The 16,729-nt window shown below is 38.0% G+C and overlaps 1 long non-coding RNA gene across 1 annotated transcript in view; it reads left to right on the top strand.

Moving 5' to 3' along the window:
- LOC112944070 overlaps positions 1-16,729 on the top strand; it is a 46,819-nt gene that overhangs the window by 14,264 nt on the left and 15,826 nt on the right. Inside the window, exon 3 of the long non-coding RNA XR_003248707.1 lies at positions 9,246-9,312. This is a non-coding gene — a long non-coding RNA (uncharacterized LOC112944070). The remainder of the gene's footprint in view (positions 1-9,245; positions 9,313-16,729) is intronic.

Raw genomic sequence — 16,729 nt, 5'->3', positions numbered from 1 at the left:
GAAATGGTTAAAGAACAATCACAGGCTGCTGATCTAAGTATCTAGCACACACGAAATGTGCTTTGTAACAGAATAAAATACCTCCCAGAGGCAAGTGCAAGTTTAAACACATGTTTAATTACATGTCTTAAAAACTTGGTATGGATTGTATTTCCTCATCCTGGATGGGATTGAATTATCTTGATTGGTGCCTGAAGAAAGAAAGAGAGAAAATAGTTCAGTTTGAGTGATGACCTGAATCTGAATCCCACAAGTTGGCAGACTCCATCTGAAGCTGAGCAGAGAGGTTTTCTTAGGAAAAGTTGCTGTCTGTGTTGGGAACTCATCAGTGGTGTTGTCCTTCCTGCAGGTACTGTGCTCTGGGAATGGGTAAGGAAGCAAGCAGGGGTGAGTCGGGTATAGATTTCCTGATGTAGTTTGGCTGAGATATGGCTTGGACTGCTTTCTGTAAATTCTGTTTAGTTTAGTTCCCTAATCTCTTTGCTATCCATGTTTTGGTGAAAGAAGATCATTCCCTAGGGTACAGGAAAAAACACATATCAGCATTTTGTAAAAGGCACTGTATTTTGTCCCTCAGCCATGCTTGAAATGATGTCTATTTGCATTATGCCTTGAGAAATTTGCTACATGCTTGGTTGTTATCATATTATATTCTGCTTTTTCATTGATGTGTATGCCTCTGTTGTTTATTGTAGCCGCTAGCACAGGGAGATAAAACAAACATTTCTGTAATTCCTAGTTGGTTCCAAGTCAACATAAATTTACATCCAATTGGATGTAAATTCATCTGCGTAAAAGGTAATTCTCTTTAGGCTGCCCTCAATGGTATTTTGTTTATAGCCATGTAAGTATTAGTGAATAGGCTAGTGACATGGTGACATTTATACACTTGCCATAGAAGTAAATGGAACGTTCACAGAGGATACGTGGTGTGGTGTTTTGTCGTTCCCGAAGTGCCAAAGAATGCTCAAAAACAAGCATTTGCATTGCTTTGTAGAAAAGGATTGTMAACAGCTCTGTTTGCGGCTAATGATGGTGCATATTTCTGAAATCTAAGGGAGGTATTTGATAAAAGTGACCGAATTTACACTTCAGTAGTAGTSACTATCGTGGTAAATGGAATCAACAAAAGAGATGGTGAATCTGTACAGCTTTCTCATTTTGGCATTACAGTGCTATTACAGTGAACAAGAACTTCAGTTCCTTCACTACAGTCTTGCAATCATGATTATAAAGATTTTTACATAGCTTATATAGGTCAGAAGACTTTAAAGATCAGCATGGCTGATTAATAAAGTCTTCTTTGAAATACGTYCTRGTGGACAAGGATGTCCTCCTCRTTTTGGCRGAGATCATAACCTTTCTGCACTGAATTGTGCTGTAGGCTCAACATGTTCCACAAATTGCAGGGAAACCTGAAATGCACCCAGCAAGCTGCACCGATGCGACAATGAAAACTTGAATCTTGTTTTTAATCCTTTAATATCACCTGCCAGTTTTAAGGATCCTCTGTAGTGGTAGTAGCCTTCAACATCCGTTCCTGTCCAGCTGGGTGTTAGACAGWTTCATTTAACTTGTCTTCTGATCCTTTATTTGATTTCCAGGATGTATTAACAGATTTATGTATCATATACTAGAGATTGAAGTAACATTTTAGGTTAAAAAGTTTCTAGATCCTTTGTAAGGGATCTTTAAAAAGGTATAATGTAAACCAGAGTCTTTTTTTAGCCCCAAAGATCCTTTCCTCTGTCTCCTTGCATGAATTTGTAATTAACTTAAATGCTGTTGGATTACTGCGTTTCAGATTCCAGCATACTGGAGTATGCTTTCTTTTTAGACAGATTGAGAGGAGGAAAGAATGCCAGTTGACATGAATTTTTTTCAAAAAGTGAAAATGCAATTGAAAGGCATATAAATTGCAGGATAGTGTAATTTTTTTTCTATTTTGRAACAGCTCTGAATGGGAGACGGCACACATACATGTACAATGCATGAAAGTGAGCTTTATTTCTTTAAAACAGAAAAAAATCTGTGTTCTCCCACTGTCAACCATCTGTTTCCTATATCCTTTCTCCGCTCCTCTTTTAGCAAATTTTATCCTTGCTTGTGATTCCTTTCCACAAAGTCTGTAATATCTGTTGTTATAAACAGTCTCTTATTGCTTGATAGGGTTATTCCACAGGGAGTACAGCACAGCTTCTGTTTTTTTTAAAAAGTAAAAGTGATTACTTATGTTTTAGTTAATTGTCTGACAATAGAGGGAGCTGAAGCGTAAGTTTGAAAACAAACATGTTTCTATAGGAACATATGAATACTCTGTTATTTGGAAACGAAGCTAAATAAAATGCTGTTCTTAATGTCTTTCTGGTGTGTGAGTGGGGAAGCTGCAGAAGAGGTGAATGGATTAAGTTAATTGAGTACTTAAATCCTGTGTGTTCTGAAATTAGCCATAGAAAAGGGTTGCAGGAGAGAACAATTGGAATACATTGCTTTCAAGCTGGAAACCTTGTCTCCCACAAATTTCTGGAGTTTGAAAGATACATTTTCTGTGGTAACATGTCTTTCTGTTGCTTTAAAACTGAATTCCGAGGCAACATGGGTAGATATATTTTTTCATATGGAAAAAGAAGAAACCTGGACTAATACTAACACTTGATAAGAAAAAAATCCATTATGTAAAAATTGTGAAGAATGCAAAAATGCTTACAAATGTTTGGGAGTAACCCCTAGTACTCAGAAGCTTATCCATATATCTATCCATGTATCCATATATCTATCCATATATTCAAGATAAACATTGATAGAGGATGCAAGATAAGTTTATCATGGACCTTTCACTTTTACATGTTAATCTAATAATTGCTTTATTTTTGAAATAAAAGGATGCTGCTGCTCCTCACCGTCCAACTGTGAGAAGGTGACCTGGTGAAATATTTGCACAATTAATTAACTGTGGTGGTTGTTATGTAACAGCTTCATGGAAGCTGCTTGCATGAGCTAAAGCCATCTCAGACTTTGATGGCATCACATGTTAAATACAGGTGTTAAATAATATTTAATTTTTGTGGTCTTTTTATGGTTAAACATGTTTATATATACATACACACATGCATTGTGTATATATATACATATGTGCATCCAACACTTGTAATTTGTTTTTTTTTTTTACAAAAAGAGGATGATTAAATGATTTAGAGGAAAGGTTGTCATGTATTGCAATGGCTGTTTAGTATTTTTCAGAATCTTTTCATTTTAACTTCACTGGACTTGACAGAAAATAGGATTTCTTTTAATTCCTCTTGCTATGTAGTTATCATATGTAAATGAACAAGTATTTGCACAGAAAGGTTCAGGGGAAGATGTGAAAGCCTGGTGACAGGAAGGGGACTGGTACAGATATTGTTTCAGGCAGCAGAGGGCCCTATTTACCAAGGCTGCAGGATTATTTATTTATTTGTATTTTCTGTTGGGATTGTGACTATTTACCCCTGACCACAGCAGGGGTGATGGTTGGGCCATATGCTCAGATCTTGACATCAATTTTCATGATTTGAATCAGTTAAATTTCCATCTTAAAGATTGATTTTGGGAACATCTAGTTATTTCTGACATGAAAGATATTCTTTTTGAAAGATTATGACTGATAACATTTTCTTCCAAATGAAGCAACAGAATTTTCCACTTTGAGACACACAAGGGACSTAAGATGCTCTCAGCCTGTTAGCACACAGCAGAAAGCCATCCAATTCTTATGGAGGTAGTATGAGAGAGGTGATAAAAATTGTTGCTTGTCAATTCTGATTCTATCCATATCTACCCAGACCAGTTGAAAAGGACTCAAGAACTATCAGGAACTTGTTTTGGACTCTAATCTTTTTGGTGCTCATGTTTAAAGAAAGTGGATGTTCCCCAGTGAACAGTGAAGCTGTTCAAGTTGGTGAACTAAATAATGTTTTTGCCCAGCAAGCAGTCTGTGTCTTTCTTTTTGCCAAGGCACTGTTACTGCAGGGAACAGTTTCATCTCTCATCACACCACAATTAACTTGGGATTTTGTATCAGCACAGAGAATGGGTGAGGGTAGTGGTCCAGTGAAATAACATACCCATCTTATAGCTTTATTTCTCCTAATTGAAACTGTTAACTCTTTTCTCAGCCTAATCTATCAATTTAGTAATTAGCAAACAAACTTCTGTGATGCAGAGAAAAATGTAGGATCAGTATGAACAMCTGTGACCTTGCTTCATTACAAAATTTAAGAAATGGAAATTTTAGAAAATKTCATTGGTTGCTTTTTCTAACCTGTGTAGGAAGGCAAGCTCAGGTATTTAACATACCTTATCTGAAAGTCAAATATCTAGAAATTCCAAGTGCTCACCTAGTGACTCAAGTATTTTGAGATTGTTTTAACAATGGAAAGGCCTTCATGTCAAGCTGTTGTAAAGCTGTCATAAAACCTGCTCTTTATTCTGTACTGTTGCCTACCAGACCTTCTACTCTCGTGCACGAAGATTAACTCTTTCAGTATCAGACCGTGCTTTACAATACATGCCTTCTCCAGTAATTTAATGCCGCCGCCTTCTTTTTTTATTAGCAATCACGTCTCAAATACGTTATCCCTTCTGTAGAAAATTTGTGTTTGCTGAGGCTTTTGCTAATGGAAGAAGTCATTAGTTTCAAGGTTACTACAATTCTTCTCATACCTTCTACTAGAACAAAGATGAAATTGTTTTAATTGGAAGATTTCCCCTTTAAGGCAACTTGGAAACTCTTTATTTCCTGCATTTTTGTTCTTATGCTGTAGCAGAGTTTAGTGGACATCTTAAACCTTTTTGTCTATTAAGGGATTTTCAAACAACCTTCTTGTATCTTCCATGCATGTCAGGTACATTGTTAATATATTTGTCTGTGGTTTATGATTAATATTTAATGTTTTCTTACTTCGTAGRAATGTCAAATTCTTCTTCAAGGTTTTATGCACTCTAGAAAAATTATGACTTTTTTWAAAAATAGCAAGATGCCTGATAGACTATCACAAATTAAAGAAGAGACTATCTTGCTTTTCGTAGACGGACTTGAAGAAAGTTATGAAAGATGCAGAGTTAAGCTTTGTCTCTTTTCACAGATGGACTCACAGAGGGAAGGTGAGCTGGATGGTGTGGAGCTACTTGCTCTGCTTTTCAAAGCACCCAGAAAAGCTGGGTTTGAAGGAAGGGGGAGGTATGTGTCATTCAAAGAAAGCCTTGCTTCCGCAGGAAGTGTAATGAGTTGCTGTCTGCAACACGTTTGAAGGTAACTATGTATCTAGACTGTCTCTAGTAACTTCTCAGCCTATTTCCCAGTTTATTTTTTTTTTAATGATGCAGAAGTATCAAAGACAGTCTAGATACACAGTTACATTCAAATGTGTGTTTGTGGATAGAGGTGAGAGCCTGGGTTTAGCTCAGGGCTGTGCGGGTGGCTGCTGGAGCACGGCCGCTTCGGTCCYGTGGGGCGGGAGCAGCAGGCCGCACAGGAAACGAGCGCTTGATCAGCTCTGCCCCTTGCAGAGTCTCTCTGGGCGTGTGTGGCTAAAAAAGGCAGTTTGCTTGGAACAGGACRATGTCTCTGCTGTTATTGTATATACTCAGGACTGCATCTTTGTTATTTACATTTTGACTGACATCATGAGGTACTGCGATGTGCATAATATGAGGCTGCTGTTTCACTTGATTCCAGTACCACCCGGCTCTCTTAAGAATGGGAAAGCAGCTTCTTATGGTTAACACAGAGCCCATGGTGGAGTGTCAGACTTGCGAGGCTGAGCTCCACACCGAAGGTTATGTCACTTCTCCTGGGAGACTGACTCATCCAGTTGAGACCTGCTTGTTCTTCCCYGGTCCAGCTGAGAAGATTTGTCTCTCGCTGTTAGTTCAACAACGCAGTCACGAATCTTGCAGCGCAGACAGTCTTGAAGGACTTTTTATGCAGTGTGAGGAAGGTGAAGGCACAAACAGCAAAGTTAGGATGGATCTTAGTAAGATGGGGAATATGGTCTTGTGCAAAAAAGAAAAAAAAAAAAAACAAACAGAAAAATCAGTCCAACAGTTTTGATTGCAGTTGCATCTTTCACAGCAAAATAAATTTCAATGCTCACAATATTTAAAATAAGTAGGATTTTTTGCCCTGTATTTCTGTCACTCTAGTGGTCAACAACAGTACACCTTCAACTTTTCAGGGAAGGACTACTGCACATGGAAGTTAACTGGCTGGGAAAAGTCAGTTAATTAGCTCCCTTGGTGACAGACTTATTAGGATCTTAAGATAAAGCAGTCTGTGTTCGAAGGGATCTTGCAGGGGTGGTTCTTGTCACTCCAAAGTACATCCCCTCTTTTGAARCACTCCTTCGTGCAGGAATAATCTTCCTCAATGAGAAATTATTTTGAAAATTGCAAGTCACTTAATTGATTGCATTCTATAAAAGCAGTTTCCTTCCTTGACTGACTGACTTAGCATTGCCTCTTTGAGAGGTAGATGTGAACAATACCATATAGTGTTTATTTGAAACACTGCACAAGCCCTTTTTCCTTTTCAACCTGTAGCATGCTCCGAGTTAACCATAGATTTAAAAAGTCTGATTTGGAGTTTTCTACAGTGGACGTATATTTTGATCCTTTCATGCTGAAATAGAAAAAAAGAATAAAGATCCAAATGGGAGAATAAGACAATTTATTATTTCTTTTAAAAATCTTTTATTGCATTTACTTGTCCCAATATTGTTTGTTTTAAATACTCTTGCCCTCTTCATCCAGTGCTTCTGACCTTTTAACAGTGTCTATTAAAGAAGAGCAACGTGGTGACCATGGTCACATGGTGACCATGTGATAATGAATCCAAACAAAAAGGGTTTTCAGAAAATACTTATTTTCGTTATTGGGAGTGTGTTGTGATGGCCTTTGAATGATCATTTCAAAGGTGTTAGTTTCTGTATAGGTTAACAGTGCAATATTGTTTGGTTGGATTTCWCAGGCTGGTAGAAATATCTCTTTTCTCACAGTGAATATTTCCATTTCTCTCTAAGTAGAGAGAATGGTAAATTAAGTGGATTTCCCAGCATTAAGTTCTTGATGAGAAGTTACTCCTATTTTGAAAACAAAATGGAATAAACTTTGTGTTTTCTTGAACATGAACATTGTTGTGACTCTGTCTGGAGTCTTGGTTTCCCTGGTGCTCTCACGATGGGGCCCATTTAAGCTCTGCCATCGGATCTCTTTTTCCCATGGACCTGAGGATCTTATCTGTACAGCTGACTGCAGGGTGGTGATGAGCAAACATTTCTTTACTATGAGTTGTTGCTTTCCTTGTAAAGAATTCAGCATATATCTGTGATACAGCTATGGATTATGTAGAAACTAACAAATTAATGAACATGTTATTGCTAGCTCTTAGTATTTTTGAAATATTACAGAAATAATTTTAAGCTGCTCACTCAAAGCTAACCAGCTAATAATCTCAGTAATGTCATCTGCAATATTTGTGAAATATTTGTGAAATGCTGTCTTTTTACAGAAAAATATTATAGGAGACTTTTGCAGTCTTCCTTGACAGAAATGCTTGTGACTCGAGCAATGTGTGTTGACCTGTAGGCAGCTCTTTCCAATTCACTTGTGAATATGGTTCATCTGTCCAGGAGGTGCTTTTACAGTGATTTATATCAAGTACASTTAGTTGTATTGTTCTGCACTTAAAAATGAAAAGTAAATTATGTTTCAAGTTTTAAATGAAGTCTCTATTTCTTCAGAAGCTGAAATACTCCATCAGGAGTAATCTCTCATTTTTAGGTCAAAAGGTAGAATTTTGCTTAATCCACATTTTTTCCACTTCATAAAATGGACCTATTTTTACATGAAAGTAATCAAATGTAGATGTTGAAGATGCTGTGTAGCTTCCYTGGGTTTTAGTAATGACGGAATATTTTACAGAGTGTGCATTTATTCGTTGTGTAAACAAATGTGAAGAAGGCTTGGGAAAGGAGTAGGTGTGGGACAGCTCCCTGGTGCATCTGCCTGCTGCAGGGCTGGAGGCTTTCAGCTGCACAGAGCTGGCTTGCATCCTTAATGTGTTTCCCACTCAAGTTTTGACAGTAGAACTATAAAAATCGTTCAGCCCTGGGTTTTTTTTTGTGTTGAGGAAGTCAGTGCAGCTACTGGAAAATCCTTCTCTTTCTTGCTTCTTTTTTTTTATTTCCTGTTTAGTGGATTTTTTTTCCCCCTCTCTCAGGGCAGCAAGTGTCCAATCTTGCTGATCTCTTTCAAATTTTCAAGTGTCTGAGTTGACTCTTTGGAGTTTTGAACTCATTTCTTCAGAGTTGGAGCTTAGTAAGTCAAATATAAGTGTCTGRAATATTATGCACCTTCCTTTGGTACAACCTTTAACTGCAAAAAAAGGTAGTCCTGTGCTGCTTATTTTTCTTTGTTGTTATATTTCTGTTGATATTTGTCACTGTTTCTGCGATCCACGCAATCAATCAAATGACTGCACTGTGTACTTAGCAAAGAATTTGGTGGCAGGACCAGGTTCTCTCAAACTTGGATCTGACTTTGTGTGTAAAATGACAACAGTATTTGCCTGCCTTAAACTGGTTTAAAACTTTACTGATGAAAAGGACTTATTGCATAAAAGCACTTTGCAGAATAAAGTGGAAAATGTTATGGTTGCTTTTCAGAACTAATTGTGCAGGGATAATTGCAGGGTAGAAGAAGGATTTTAGAACAAGTAAAAGCTGGGAAAACTACAGCTTCTCTGTAGTTTTTAGCATGGCACAAAAGTATGACTGAGTTGCTTTAATATCGATGTTTAACATAGCTCCAAAGTTAGGATTGAAGGCTATTTAATTTCCCCAGTTGGTATAGCTAGCACAGGGCACCATTGTGTGCCACATGCCGTGAAGCAGCTTCATAGACTCGTGCTGCTCAGGTCCAGGTTGTCTCCGCTTGCAGAAAAGTGGCAGAGATAATGACAGATTCTCACTATGTGTCAATGCAGTGGAGCTCTGAAGACTTGTAAGGCTGCCATATTCCTTGGCTTTCATTCTAAATTACAGCTTTTAATAAAAAGGAGGAGAGAAACCTGTCAGGAGTAGAGCCAAGAAAATCTAAGGTTGAAGCCTGTTTGTCTTTTCTCCCTCGATCTTCTTCTATTATTGATATAGAAAATATGACAACTAAAAATGTTAACAGTAAGCACTTTTCTTTGTCTCATCTTGCAGGCCAAAGGAACAGCAGCAGAACAACTTTTCCCTGTTTCCTTCTACTAAGGGCTGGAATTTCAGAGGGGTAAGTTTCGTGCTGTTTTGTTTATATTATCTATAGCATTCCCATTCTGCTTCACCTATTGCAGCGTGACTTTGTACTAGTCAGAAAGGCAAGTAAGTACTAAAAGCATGGCACGATAATTGCAGAATGCAAGTTTAAACTTTGTAGCTTCCTCAAAGGCTTTCTGGCTTAACTTGAAGAATGGGAGAGCCAATTTAGCCTAAGTGAGTTAACATAGTGTGATTTTAAAATTAAATTAATGAGTTTTCACATCTGAAAATGTTAACAAAGCTAAAGTGATATACACAGTGCTTTTTTTGTATAATATGATTCCTGTAAAAAGTCACTTATTTTGAAAGCTTACATATACACATTTTGTGGGAGCCTGATTGAGCAATGATGAACATTGGCAGGATTTACAACAATCCAGGAAAAACAAGAAACTTTTTTTGTCTTATTGGTTATCAAAGCAAGTCAATGTGGAAGCATGTGTATTCCCACAATCACCAAGTAAAGAGAAACTTGAGAAGTGCAAATGAAATAAAACAGAACCAAAATACTTGCTAACACTATGAGTTCATGTCTGCCTTGGGTTGCATAAGAGCTTTACTATTATATGCACTTTGTGTTCAGCATATAGAGGTTTACCTATTGCACTTTCACCTATGAATGTGAACTGATTTATGTTGGACCTCAAGAATTTGGTTTAGTTCAGCAGAGCATTTATGAAGATTATATGTTTTATTTATATGGCATGTTGGAGATGCATAGCACTTCATTTTTGAGGAAATTTGTGCATTGCTAACATAGGTAGTTGGATGTTGTAATATTGTATGAAATATGTATAGCAATCTGCATTTGTATTTCCAAATATTAATATTTTGAAATAAACTGCTATTGCCTCAAGTAAGTATGTCTATCAGTTGTGCACTGGAACTGTTTCAATGCTAAAATACAGAGACAGTGGAGCACTGCACAACAGAAACAAGTTTCTATTGGCACTTGCAATGTGTCATCATCAGCCTTGTTTTGATGGATGGAAAAAGTGTGTTATGAAAATCCCAGTGAGGAGAATTCAGATCACAAAGATTTTGATTCAGATGGTGAATATGAAAAGGTTAGTGGTGTTTCATTTCAGGTGGGAGTAAAACCACATTGGGTAAAAGAACTAAGTCAGTTTTGATGATGGAACTGTCAATGATTGGGTGCTGCCACCCTTGAGTATAACAGACAAAACCTTTGAACTGGTTTGTTCAGAACTAATGACTTATAAACATCACTAAACTGACATGTGTTTTATTTGCAAGTTCTCACTTTGCAGTCAGTTCACTGTGTTTAAAATGTCTGTCTGTATCTCCGGCTGATGGAGTGGGCTTGTTAAAGCATCAGTCAACATACACTAACGTAAACCCCAAAATAAGATAAGGAAGGCCCAGATACCAAACGTTTACCAAGGAAACTCCTCTGCACTTCTGCTTGTCTTTTATTACTTAAAAAAAAAAAAAAAAAAAAATTGATCAGAAGAAGGCACTTTTTTTTTTTTAATTTTCCATGCTAAGCTTTTCTTTTGAGTCTCATGGTTAGAGACCATATTTTTTTTCCCCATGGGGATTTCCATGTATCTAACAGTTATGCAGTTTTAGTAAAGGTGAGCTGTGCATTTTTGCTTTGTATATGTCTGTGTGTAGGTACTGCTGGAGAAAAAGAAAGCTGGTGCTGTCCTTTTTAAGTAACAGCAGCAATTACRTTGAGATTTTTGGGACAAAATTCCAGGAATCAATGGAAAAAAGAGTATTGATTTAACAGGGGGGAAATAAATCATGTGTTAAATGAAGTTCAAGGTTTTTACCAGATAGGGCTGATGCTCAGCCCTATGTGGATTCTGCATTTACACATCAGACAGCAACTTAATTTTTGAGAAGATCGTATGGTCAAGTGCTTGTCAAGTAGAAGAGGACATTAGAGGGGCAATATTTATGATCCTAACTGTAATTTAGGAGCGTCAAAAACATAGAACCTGTAGGGGCAGACAAAAAACAGCAGGAGTTGGAGGGATGGTGTAATAAGAAAGCTGGAAAGCCGGAGGTTATGGAGCAGATGTGATTGGTAGGCTGAAAGAAGAAGACTGCAGAGGAAGATGGGAGGTTACAGAGGTGTAGTTGGAGAACAACGAGGAGAAAAAGCAGTAGCTTGAAAAGAGGAGCTGTCAGGATGGGAGAAAGCAAAAGAAGTGGAAGTTGAGGGAGAAAAAGYGTGGAGGGGGACGAAGCAGAGAGATGGAGGAAAACTATTGGGTGTGAAAGCAAAGATGTGAAAATGAAGAGGAGAGAGCCCAAGTCTTAAAAAGCYGTCGGGGTGTATCAGCTCAGCCTTTGGACAAGCTGGCTGGAAGATACTGTGTTGACTGCAAGTGTTGAATTGGAAAATAAAGATGACATGTGGATTGGAAGTAACTTGGGGCCAGGCCTTGGTAAGAAGGAATGTGAATATCTGATGGGATGGTGCAACTCAGTGCCACATGCTGTTCCTAGTGCATATACAGGTCAGTGTGTGTAAACAACRTGTAAAGTCACCACATAATGTGTAAAATTCAGTTTATTTTAATAAAATTCCTCGAGAAGCTTGTGCAGTTTTGCAGCTACAGTTAGAAGATGCCAGGATGATTGTTTGCTGGTTAAGATACAAACTTGAGTTACGTTCTTGTATAATTGGAAAAGCTTATTTTTAAGGAACTTTTGAATCCATGCAGACAAAAAAAATCTCTCCTGAGTAGTTTGAGAGTTCAGTTTCTTTCCATCTCCCCTTGACTCATCAAAATCACCCACTTTTTATTTCCACTTGCCAGATAATTTTCTAGACTGTCTTTAGTTAGGCGAATGGTGGGCATGGAAGCCTTTACATGCTTTTTTTCCCACCCCCCCCATGATATATTTAAGTATGTTTGCAAGCATGGTGGTTTGCAGCCACTGTTGACATGGTGACACTTAAGCTGGCTGTGGAGAAACCTGCAGAAAATCAAAATGGCCACCTAGTTAGCAGAGAAGGTGTTGGAAGAGGATATAGGTTTCCTCTCTGCTTATCACTGGCACAGTTCTCCATTCTTTGCCCCAAAGAGCTGACATCATTTCCTCTGTGTTTTAAACAAACGTTTGGCTCTATTAAAAAAAGCTGTGGTGACTTATCTTCTTTTCCTACTCACTCAACCTGGTAGAACAACTGAAATGCTATAATTAAATAAATGAACRAACAGTGAAATCTAAGTCAACTTTTTCTAGTTGAAATATTTTATTGGCACATGCTTGGTGTGCAGTTGTCTGAAGATTGAAGACAGTTTACTGCAACTGGGCTTCTTTCTATTTCCTCCTCTTTCTCATTTCCTTTTTAGCTGTGCRAAGGCATTTAAATAACCAAGCAGCAGATGTGGTCACCTGTGGGAAAGGCTCATCTAATTTATCAGAAGCTTGCCACAAAAAGGTGCTAACTGTGCTGAAGATAACTTTGAAATTCATACGTGGTTTCTGTGCTTGGAGCATGTGTGTGTCTAGGGCAGGGTGGGGGGCTGACAGGGAAGGGGCTCTCCAGCCTGAGGGGAAGAATTCTGCACTTGCTGAGAGCAGTATCTACGAAGGGTTCTTTGGTTTGTGTTGGTATTCCCTTCAGGTATGCCTGCCTAAGCAAGATAAAAGTTGCCAAGAGTTTTTCTTTGCTTGCAACTTGATGGTTAATTGTAGAAAAGGACATTATCAGGAAAAAAAAATGAAAAGGCAGCAGTCTGTCTCTCTTGGATTGTTTAGGCAGGAGTGTTACCAATGCCAGAGACTCATTAAAAGTGGTATTAGACAGTGGTATCATTATTCATACTTGTTGATGCAAAATCTTACTGATTTTTGATCAAATGTGCTTAAACACCATTATTATAATAAGGACCAATGTAACCCCAGTATGATTTTAAAACACAAGTTATTCTATACATTAAAAAGAATGTATCATTTTCTATTATTTCGAAGTACCTAGTATTTGTGTGCATTCTTTCAGTAGGCTTTTACTCGGGGAGCGTAAAAAAGTTTATTTTGCCTAGTTAACATTATAGCTCTCGGTGAAATAGTAGCACCTATTGCTACAAACTTTCTGCAATGATGCTTTTATTTGTTTATTTTATTTATTTATTACTGTGTAATGGCAGGTCCCTCCACGAGGGGGGGTCTTGCTGGTGTCTCAGGCGTTGTAGGCCAGGTCTGTTGCTGTTTGCTCCTTCCTTTCCCTCTGTGGATGGCTTATTGTGGGTTTTTTTTTTTTCCTGCTCTCTTGCAGCTAATTAAAAGGGTGGTAGGTGTATACTTGAATCCTGATCTTTTCCTTTTCTCTTTTTCTCTTTGAAACGGAATGCAAATTCCATATCTTCCCCCTCTTTCTCTTCCTGCCCCCCCCCCCCCCCCCCCCCCCCCCCCCCCCCCCCCCCCCGCCAATTTTCCAGTGGCTGATGTATTACTGTGCTCTGCCTTCTTCTCTTAACTCTCCTCCTCCTTTCTTGGGATTGTCAGCCCTGCTTCACAACYGAGTTGTCCCAGCATTTCCTCCTCTCTTATCTTGTCGTGGTGGAAGTGCTCTAATGTCTCTGTCCAGCAKTGAGCTTTCTTGGGCCAGGAGGTCGCTGAAATGTGGTGTTAGCAATTCTTTATGTTGCTCTGGGTTAATGTATTGGGAGAGGRATCCTAAACAGTACAGATGAGGCTGAATAGGAGCTGAGTGTCTGTGTAGCCATGGGTGAAACTTTACTTCAGTCTGTTGATAGAAGCCACGCAGAGAAGTATAGGAATGTTAACAATTGCTTTGCATGGCAYACAATTTATAACTTGTAAGACTAGAGCTCATTATTTTCAGCAAGTAGACAGCTTGGACACTCATCTTTATCTGTAAAAACTGGTTTTGATGCCCTCCTGCTTCATCTATGGAAGGATTTTGAAATATTTTAGCTTATTATTGGTTTTGTTTTTGAACAAACCATTAGAACTGTTGTTGATTAGTCACAAGACTAATTTCTCTTGGAACAGCAAGGTTTATGTTGGCAAAAAATGAAGATGCTATCAGGAATTCATTGTGTGGCTTTTGCGTAATTGGATAACAGTCAATTCCATGTTCAGTTCCAAGCACACATCAGAATTGTTGTATGCTTAATGTATACACTGAATTTAAAAAGCAGTTGGGGATGATGAGTTAGTGTTGAAGAACTGAAGACTTGTTTTGTTCCAAACTGATGCCTTGATTCAGCACAGTTTAATTATCATGTTAACCCGGTTCTATCTACAATGTGTATGGACATAGTTATGTCATGTSAGAAGATCTTTTTTGAAACACAACCAAAACATCATTTGCAGATATGCTAATGTTTAGGTCTGTGATAAATCCTTTATCCTTCTATAGGATCAATGTGTAGGTAAATTACAAGGCTTGTCTCATACAGCAATGCTGAAGGAATCCAGGATACATGTCAGAGGGATGTCGTTGATGAGCTAAGTTTTCAGGAATAATTAAAGTTTACTTTGCACCGCTGGCACCTGCTCAATTTCAGTGCTGACCCTTCGTCTCCATAAAGGGCATTGAAAGAGAATTTTTATCCTGGATAGACCCTTTACAGGGAACTCTAGAAAAAAAGGTAATAGTCTGCGCTCGGGAGGTGCGAACGGTGTCTTTAAACTTTGCTGGTGTTTTAGTAGGTTGACTGTCCAATGGCAAATCTGTGCATATTTTATGGATTGTYATTTAAATAAAATTCTGTCAAGATTAGGATTTTGCAGTGTTCTCATTAACTCAGTTCATCAGTTCTTTTTAATAAAAGTCTAAGGGTTTTACATATGAAAGCATCTGCAAGTTAAGTATTGAACCATTAAATACTTTCAGTAACCTATCTTACAGGGCCATTTTCAGGTTAATTATGTGCTAGGTTGTATATAAGACATTTTAGACTGTATGTTCCTTGGGTAAGAATTTGAGGGAGTGCTAATGGAATACTTTGACTAAAGCATTTTTGAAATGAATAGTCTCCTGAGCTTCTGCAATAAAATAATCTTGCAGGTGTAAGCAGTAGGCATCTTGCTTGTTAAATCACAGTTGTTGTTTTATTATTGTTATTTAATAATGAAAATAGTGTATCTCTCTTTAGGAGGGATTTCATAATTTCATGTTAGCTGTTCTTTTAACAAATACTTTCTTGAAGCATAGTGTATGGAACTACTCCAGCATTACAGGACTTTTTTTAATAGATATTTCTAAGTGCTTTGTAACAAATTTATTTTTGTTCTGGGTGTGGTTTGTTATTTATAGCAGAAATATTCTGTGTATGCTATAAACCTGTCATGCTGACTGTTTTGCACATGCAAACAATACTGAGCTCTGGAAGCACCGTGTGATGAAGCAGATAGATCCGCTTGTCGTTCTCTAAAGCTAAGTTTGATGTACTGTTATATAGCAGGTTTCCTGTCTTTAATCATAGAATGGGTGTTACCTTGTCCTCCTGCTGTCATTACTGCTGTTTTCTTTGTTCAACAGCGGATGAACTTGACCCCTCTCCAATTGAATTCCAACTTGAGCTCTGCCTATTTCTTGGGAATTAATTTCCCTACCTCCCCCTGCCCCAAGGGCTGCTTATGGAGGTGACATGATGTGCAGTTCATATCAGTGTCAGAAACTTGCTTTGGAAGGGTTAATAATGTGGCCCTGTGGTACAGCTGAATCTTTGGGGCAGCTGCCGTCTGGAATTCAGATACTTTTCCTCAGATCTCCTTACCTGTTGGATGTATGGACGTTTACAACATATACGAGCTCTAGCCATGCTTGCCTTCAGGCACATATTGTTGCTGTTGTCAGCAAGGTACATAGAGCATTGGAGGCGAATGTTATAAAGCAGCAAGAAAAACAAGTGTAACATTCAATTTACTCTAAAATGGTTTGATTTACTCTAAAATGAATTCATGTTGAGCCAGGTATCTTGGAGGCTAGTTTCCTTGGACTAAGGCCTCCCTTTGACTTTTATATGTGTTCACATGCCTTTTGTGAGTGTATATATATATGCAATGTAACTAACACTAAATCAAGGTTCAACCGATTGATTGTATTCTTTACTGCAGTAGCTTACTTAAGGAAATTTCAAGATGCAAACAGTAGGCTACATGCTCAAATTTCCCTCAGGATTCTACGGAAGCTACTAATACAGGGTTTTGTTTCTTTGTTTAAGCCAAGTGTCAAAGGGATTTTTCTTACTCTCTGTATTGTAATTTTTGCTTTAGACTCCTGCCATCCGCAGTACTGAATGATTTGTATTTCAGTGCTGAAAAAATATAGTCTTAGTCCATACCTCTTGAAGACTGAATGATGTATCATGCATTAGCATAGAACTAATCAGAACGAATAATGCCAAATCTAATGCTGCATCATCTGTCTG

The sequence above is a fragment of the Nothoprocta perdicaria genome, unplaced genomic scaffold (assembly GCF_003342845.1).
Source record: "Nothoprocta perdicaria isolate Ctin4 unplaced genomic scaffold, notPer1 scaffold_16, whole genome shotgun sequence".
In the NCBI taxonomy this organism is placed as follows: Eukaryota; Metazoa; Chordata; class Aves; order Tinamiformes; family Tinamidae; genus Nothoprocta; species Nothoprocta perdicaria.
This window is presented reverse-complemented; position numbering and strand designations above follow the sequence as displayed.